We start from the raw sequence: 8,349 nt of genomic DNA on the forward strand, positions 1-8,349 counted from the left end.
CGATGCTTCCATCTTTGTCGGACGTACGTATCTCAATGTGGTAGGAGCGATTTAACTGGAAACTAAACCCTATATCATGTAGTTTTGCCATTGAAAAGGATTAAAAGTTATCATATGCTCAAAATTCAAAGTATGGGTGACGTTAAAGCAAGGCTCTAACAACACAGTTACATAGCAGGCATATGCCTATCATGTTCTCTCAGGTACATGGAATGTGCCTAGATGTGCCTTATGTATCTTATGTAGCCTACCTCTGAGAGAGAAATCGCATGGATGGCAAGTGATAGTTACAGTCTATATCCGCCCCTAGGCACATGCCTGACATGTACTGGGGAACGTGCTGAGTAAGTTCTAGGTATGTTCTTTTCAGAAGCGAATATCGTCCACAGCACTTTAGGTACATTCCAGTCACGTTCAGAGCATGTGTTTGGGCTGTTAGTATATGGTATGCATATACCTGGCATGCACCTTATGTACCTCAAGTACCTCAATAAAATGAAAGTTATACCTCTTTCATATAGCAGCTTATATACCTCTTCATTCACTTCTTCGTAGAAGTGGAGTGTTCCAAAACATTAGGACATACTATATACCTATTTCATTTCCTTAATTTGAAGGCTCCTAAGTTACTCTATTGCGGGGTTTCTCAACCTGGGGAAGGGATCCATAGGGAGTCACGGACAGATGTGGAAAATATAAATGCAATTAGGATCTAGTAGCGGAAATATATATTAAAAGATTATTTTGAATTTCTTATTCCGATAAACATATTTATATTTCCATACTAATTGTCAAGCCCCAGCAAAGAATGTAAACCAATTAAAGAATCGTCTAAAAACATTTGGAATAAAAGTAAATGAAACTGGTGAAAAACTGCATATTGAAATACAAGAAAATACAAATGCCATAAAACCTGCAAATTAAAATACAATTCAAAATGAACGTTAGTGCGAAAGCTGCGCCTGGTGTCTGATGTGATCTCACAAGGTTCCACAAGCAATAAGAAGCAATAATGAATAGCTTATTACAAAGTGGAAATTACTTATTGTTATCAGGGTGTCTGACAAGAGGATGTGATGAAAGGAGATTAAAAGGCTTAGAAGCATAGATGTTCATTTTACTTCGACCTCACTCACCCTCGCCCTCGCAGTAGCAGTTGGCCCTCGCCCTCGTTCACCCTCGCCCTCGCGCGCCCTCACCCTCGCTGTCGAAACTATTCCTCGCCCTCGCGCACCCTCGCCCTCGCCGTCGAAGCTTGTCCTCGCCCTCGCGGCCAAAACTTGTCCTCGCCCTCGCGCACCCTCACCCTCGCCATCGAAGCTTGTCCTCGCCCTCGCGCAACCTCACCCACGCCATCGAAGCTTGTCCTCGCCCTCGCGCACCCTCACCCTCGCTGTCGAAGCTTCTCCTCGCCCTCGCACACCCTCGCCCTTTTCGTCGAAGCTTTTCCTCGCCCTCGCGCACCCTCACCCTCGCCATCGAAGCTTGTCCTCGCCCTCGCGCACCCTCGCCCTCGCGATAGGTGTTGTCCATTATCCTCGCTCGCCCTCGCCTTCGTGCTCAAAACTTTTCCTCCCCCTCGCGCACCCTCGCCCTCATATCATTGAGGGCGAGGGTAATTGAGGGTGAGGAGGCCTCGAGGGGGCCTCCTTCGTGAGGATCAGAGCATCAATTATTCAACCTATTTGTTGAATTATTTCCTTATCGTCAGTGGCGGATCAAGGGGGGCGATCGGTTCCCCCCAGAAGAGGAAACTTCTTTATTTTATATATACAAATAAAACGCATCCCAGAGTTTGGAGCTCTTAAAAGTAGTTCTAAGTAGCAGTATTACAACCCACCACCCCCACCAGAAGTCCGTCCTGGATCCGCCCTTGCTTAACATACGTCCTAAAGAAAGGAAACTAAACATATCATCGTATAACTTACTGTGGAACACTTAAAATGGAACAACTGTTACAATGGAGATCTCGGTCGATAGTGACGTTTACATCATTTATCAACAGTCGGAAGAGTGTTTCTTCCAGACATGTTTTTTTTGGGGGGTACTGCCCCCCGAAGCTCTGAGAGCCTCCCCCCGAAGGAGACCAAAATAATACGTCTATAATATAATAATGAATAGAATAGTACCTGCAGTGCCGCCCCGGGATAATAAGTGTGCACTTCCCCCCAGAACATTGTTTCTGAAAGACACGCTGCTTATGAAGGACTTATTTTTCTGCAAAATGTTATCTTAATTAGTTCCAAAGCGGCTGACTAACATATCGAGCCCTTGTAAGAAGAAATGAATATGAAAGTACACTCGGATAGGTTAATTTTTGAGCCATTTTTCGTGGCAATTAAAACGCAACTCCTGTAGCTTTCTTAACTGCACGCGAAGACAACTAATACGTACTCACGGAACGGCAAATATTTTATGGCACCATTTTCATTCTATGAACCTTAATACATACAAAAACTTCATATTTCCAAATGAAACTATATAGCGACATTAATGGGTCATTTCAAAAGAGGGGGGGTAACTGTCCCCCTTTGCCCCCCTAATCGCCGCCCATGCTATGATGTGTGGCACATTTGTGCGAAATTAATAATAATATGATTAAACTGTTTACCCACAACAAAATCCTGCTCGTTTTGCTGAAGTGGCTTTTCCTAAGTTTTATATGTTTCATATATCCTACAGGTTTTTTTCAGGCCTTTTTTTTAATTTGTCCAAATTTATATTTCTCCTTTTACCACACAATCGTTCAATACTTGCTCTATAATATTTACAATCAGTATATCATCCTGTAACGTATTTTATTCCTAATAAAAATCATTGAACAACACAACATACAAACCCTGTCTCACTGGCTTGCACGCGAACCGTTGGTGCATGGGGTCCTGGGGACAATTCCGAGTGGGAGAACATTGAACGACAGTGGATCGAATTCCGCGTTAAACCTATAGGTCCACTTCTCATACAGGGTTTGTATGATAAGTAATGAGACCAGGTCTGGAAACATTGTTTTATTGATCTGATCTGTACAGGGACTTAAAAGCTTTCGAAGTACTCTCCTCTTGCGTCGATGCACTTCTGCAATCGATGTTTCCACGCTGCAAACGCCCCCTGGAAGTCAGCAGCCGGCATGTCCTTTAGAAATGTGGTCACGGCTGCTTGGATGGCTGTGACGTCTGCAAAACGGGTTCCTTTCAAGCGTGGCTTCAGCTTCGGGAAGAGGAAGAAGTCGGCCGGGCTCACATCTGGGCTGTAGGGTGGTTGTGGAAGGACTTCCACCCCAATCCGGGTCAAAAAGGAGGTCACTAAGAAGGCGGTGTGGGCAGGGGCATTGTCGTGATGCAACTTCCACCGGCTAGCGATCGCCGGTCTTTTCCGCTTGACGCTCCTGTGCAGTCTCTCAAGGACTTGTTTGTAGAAGGCGGCGTTGACGGCTTGTCCTTGGGGTACAAACTCCTTGTGGACCACCCCCACATTGTCAAAAAAAACAATCAACATTGTTTTCACCTTTGACTTCGACATTCTGGCCTTCTTGGGGCGCGGGGACGCAGGAGTGTGCCACTCCGCGCTTTGACGTTTCGTTTCAGGGTCGTACTGGAACACCCACGACTCGTCACCTGTTATGACGTCATCTTCAAAGTTAGGGTCACTGTTCATGAGGTTCAACAGTTCCTGACAACAATCAACACGTCGTTGCTTTTGTTCGTCAGTCAACACTCGCGGCACCAGTTTCGCACAGATTTTTCTCATTCCCAATTGTTCCGTCACAATCTTGTGCACTGTTGTGTGGTTCATATCGAGTTCATCAGCAATCAATCTCAACGATAATCGACGGTCTGAGTTCAGGAGATCCCTCACTTTTGCCACAGTTTCGTCCGTAGTCACTGTTGTCGGGCGTCCAGCCCTCTCCAGATCCTCAACGCTTTCCCGGCCGTTCCGGAACGCACTGTGCCAACGAAACACCTGGGCTTTGGATAGGGCTTCCTCTTTGTAGGCCTCCGTGATGAGAGAAAGCGTCTGAGTAGCCGTTTTCCCCAGGCGAACGCAAAATTTGATCGCATAACGCTGTTCGATGGAACCCTCCATGTTTGTTGATTTTCCGCCGTGACAAGAATGTTCACAAGGGCTTTGTCCAAGGCTTGTCCGCGCTCCACTAAGGCTCGGAGCCAACTGACGCGCGGTGCGTTGCTTTGCTCGGACCCCCCCCCTACATCCTCCATCACCGACAAACCCGCTCCAGCGACACGCGCGCCGCGGCGCGGCGAGTCTCATTACTTATCATACAGACCTTGTATAGCCTCGCCGACGAAAGAGGACGCTAAACGGCAATCAGTCAACAGTTGCAAATTTCGGCTGCATAAACAACTTACGTCTTGTGGAACTTATTAAATTTATTTTGTTAAAGCAGCTCTTTTAACAAAATTTCAGTATTAACGTGTCAGATATTTCTATTTAAGGACAAGAAGAAAACATATTATTTATTTTGTAACTAAATGATAGCTCTACCCACGTAGATTATAAAAACAGAAACAATGAAAATCGATACAATAGTGACTGACATTATTTTAACAAATATCGATTCAGATAATAGTTTGGGCTGTCACAAAACTATGAAAATTCCGATTAACTGTAACAACTTCATCAGTGATGGACATTGGAGGAGGATGTATGCTATTAATCAGCCCATTTCATGGGCATCCAAACTCACGAGCCCAACGCTCGCTAGCTCGGCATTCGCGCTCAACCGTTCTCGGGTTCAATAATTAAGCGCTACCCCGAGCGCCAATGAGATAAGTCAGCGCGAGTCCAACTGAGGGAAGTGAGCCCGAGCACGATTCCCAAACGAATAAATGAGCGAGAGCCCAGTTGAAAATAATGAGCCCGAGTCCGAGAGAGTCCAGAGCAAAATGGCCATCTATGAACCAAAGTCATTCCATCAAGTCTTTTTCCATCTGATCTACTGCATTCTGATGGTTCTCTCATTGATTGTGTTTGTTCAGATATCAGCGCTCTTGTCATTTACAGCTGAATGACGTGAGTGACTGTCTGTCTGTCTACCAACACTCTTTAAACATGACAGTGTAGTAGACACTTCTTATCTAAAACGCTCCAACACAGGGAGGGCAACAATGAGGCACACTTACTTCTTACTGTAGCGCTATTTCTACCCGGAAACTTTCATGGGAAAAATCAAATATTATTCTTATTTGCATTATTATTTTTAATAATTATGTACGTACACAAGAGAAATTTAATTGAAAGGAAAAATACGATTAATGTATAACCTTGCTATGACACTAACTTTTCATCTAGGGGACATGACAGATGATATTTTCAATTTTGCCTCTCTCCAAAAGAGGTCAAAGAGCAAACTCCAAAACAGTTGCTTTTAAGGAAGCTTGTCCTCCTCCCTCGCGTGCCCTTGTTCTCCTGAAGGGAGTTGTCTCTAGCCATCGTGCACCCTCGCTTCCGCAGTAACACTTGGCCCTCATCCTCGTTCACCCTCGTCCTCTTCGTCGAAGCTTTTCCTCGCCCTCGCGCACCCTCACCCCCGCCATCGAAGCTTGTCCTCGCCCTCGCGCATTCTCACCCTTGCTGCCGAAACTTGTCCTCGCCCTCGCGCACCCTCGCCCTCTTCGTCGAAGCTTTTCCTCGCCCTCGCGCACCCTCACCCTCGCCATCGAAGCTTGTCCTCGCCCTCTCGCACCCTCGCCCTCGCTGCCGAAACTTGTCCTCGCCCTCGCGCACCCTCGCCCTCTTCGTCGAAGCTTTTCCTCGCCCTCGCGCACCCTCACCCTCGCCATCGAAGCTTTTCCTCGCCCTCGCGCACCCTCGTCCTCGCTGCCGAAACTTGTCCTCGCCCTCGCGCACCCTCGCCCTCGCGGCCAAACCTTGTCCTCGCCCTCGCGCTCCCTCGCCCTCGCGTCACTGTGGGCGAGGGAACTTGAGGGTGAGGATGCCCTCGAGAGGGCTACCCTCGCGAGGGTGAACATCTCTGCTTAGAAGATCTGCTGTATTGCATGCTGCTCAGAAGTTACTATGTTGAATGCAATGAGAGCACAGAAACAGTACTTGATTTTAAAGTGCCATATAATTATCATTTAGTTGAATATTTACATGAAATTTTGTACAGAGCTCAGTAAACTCAAAGTATTTTCCCACCTATCTTTTCAGAATCCTAGTTCTGACCAGGGCAGCTAGAGGGCAGTAACATCGAAAATGGCGTTCACCCCACAGCAACGAAGCTGGTGCGTTTTACAATTTGCAAAAACAAGCTGTTTTGTGAGAGTGCAGCGTGATTTCAAACGACAATTTAATGCTGATCCACCCACACAAAAATCCATTGTGAAGTGGCATAGAACGTGTATTGAGACGGGGTGCATTTCTGATCAAAGAAAACGACATTCAGAGCGACGTCCAGTCTCCGAGGAAACTGTGGAGCGCGTAAGAGCAGCCTTCGCACACAGCCCACAGAAGTCTACACGTAAAGGTAGCAGAGAGTTGCAGATGCCACAAACAACAGTAAGCAAGATCTTACGCAAGCGTTTGCGGTGTTACCCGTACCGACTGCAGTTGGTTCAGAAGTTATACCCACAAGACAAGGTAAAGCGCCGTGAGTTCTGTGAGACTGCAAAATTTCATGTAGGACGACGAATATTTTACTTTATCACAGCAGAGGCCTTTATGACAGTGTTCATAAAAGATGTTAAATAAAAATAGATCAATCAAACATTGAGACTTTCCTGAAAACATATAGGCTAACACGTTCCGCCATTGATATGCACCCACAGTGGCGGATCCAGGATATGATCAACGGAGGGGCTAAACCATAGTTTGCCGCTTTATCCAGTGTAAAGCAGGATTGGAGCCCATTTTATCCAGTGCATATTTGAGCGTCAAGGGGGAGCTATCCCCTATAGACCTCCCTTTGATCCGCACCTTTGCATCCACATATATTTTGGAAATTCGTCGCCGTTAATGTTATCACGTACGATATCGTCACAGTCGAAGTTGTTCTCCTATTACCTGCGAGATATGGGGCAAATATAAAACGAAATAAGTACTGATCTGAAATTACCAAGAAAATGAGCCATCAGTTTTAGGGGCTTCTCTGCACTGGTTCCTCGTATTTACCAGAAACTCAATTAGATACACACAAGTTTTATAAATAAAAAGAAAGAAACAGTTACTTCTGTTTAATCATGTTGTAATAATCTAAAAATGGTTATGTAAGTATTTGTGTGTGGAAAAGATTGTTATGTCACGTGAATCGAGGCAGAAAAATATAATTGAGATGAAAAATACCATTGTTTGGTTCAGCTTATTCTACAAATTCCTCTGGTAGCTCAGTTGGTAGAGCGGTGGACTGTAGTCAGAAAAAATGATCAGTAATCCATAGGTCGCTGGTTCAAATCCGGCCCGGAGGAATAAATTTTACCAGTATACTATAAAAACGCAACGAAATTTATGGTGAAATAACCACTTGTTTAGCAGAAATATTTCTTCAGTATAAGTATTCTGAAAGATTTTACGAAATTAAATACATACGGCAGACGAGGAAACGAAGATGAGCTAAAGGTAGACTTAACGTTATTAGAATTTACGATGTTAGATTTCTGGGCTTTCATCATCTAAGGTCATTTAGCCAGTTACATTTGGAGGATGACGTCTCTCGGCGAGCACACTATCCGGGGGAAAGGGAAGGAAGACAGGATTAGGGAAGGAAGGTTGCGGCCTGGGACCTATAAGTTAGGTACCATCCCGGCATTTGCCTGGTGTGAATTAGGAATACCCAGGGAAACTTCATTCAGGATGGCTGCCTGAAAAAGCTTTTTACAATTTTTCGACCGAGTGTCAAACTTAACGTTATTATTTCAGTAAGTGTTTGTATTTGGGATGGACAGAAATGATAAGGAATCGGACACGATAGTATCATTAGGTACTACCCCGGCATTCTCTCGGTAAAGCTGAAAATAAAGTAGAACCGTGAAAGTTAATTTTTCACATAGAAGACAACTCAATTCTGTAAAAAAATCACTGTCAACTTTTTAGCTGAAACGTATGTGTTAAGTACTTATTTGAAACTTGTATACATGTTTCGCAACAAAGGGCGAGATGCTAGTTTTCTTGAGCTTAAAGATTTCAGATAATTAATATTTTCGTTATCAATATTCATCAATATTCAGAATAAATTTATAGCGTTTTGAGTTTTGCAATAATTCCCTTCTTAAAAAAAAGAGAAAGATTAGATAAAAGAATGATTGGTTTAGTAACAAAAAAATCAATCCGGCAACCTAGTTGGAAAGATGCGTTGTTACATTGTATAAGTTCATAAATTATTGTGTCTATTAA

The 8,349-nt window shown here is 44.5% G+C and overlaps 1 non-coding gene across 1 annotated transcript; it reads left to right on the forward strand.

Annotated features, from left to right (window-relative positions):
* The first annotated feature begins 7,332 nt into the window (after positions 1-7,332).
* TRNAY-GUA (transfer RNA tyrosine (anticodon GUA)) lies at positions 7,333-7,424 on the forward strand. The gene is given in 2 exon segments: positions 7,333-7,369; positions 7,389-7,424. It is a non-coding gene; the product is annotated as a tRNA-Tyr (tRNA).
* The last annotated feature ends 925 nt before the right edge of the window (positions 7,425-8,349 follow it).

This window comes from Thermobia domestica, chromosome 15 (assembly GCF_964235325.1).
Source record: "Thermobia domestica chromosome 15, izTheDome1.hap1.1, whole genome shotgun sequence".
Taxonomy (NCBI): domain Eukaryota; kingdom Metazoa; phylum Arthropoda; class Insecta; order Zygentoma; family Lepismatidae; genus Thermobia; species Thermobia domestica.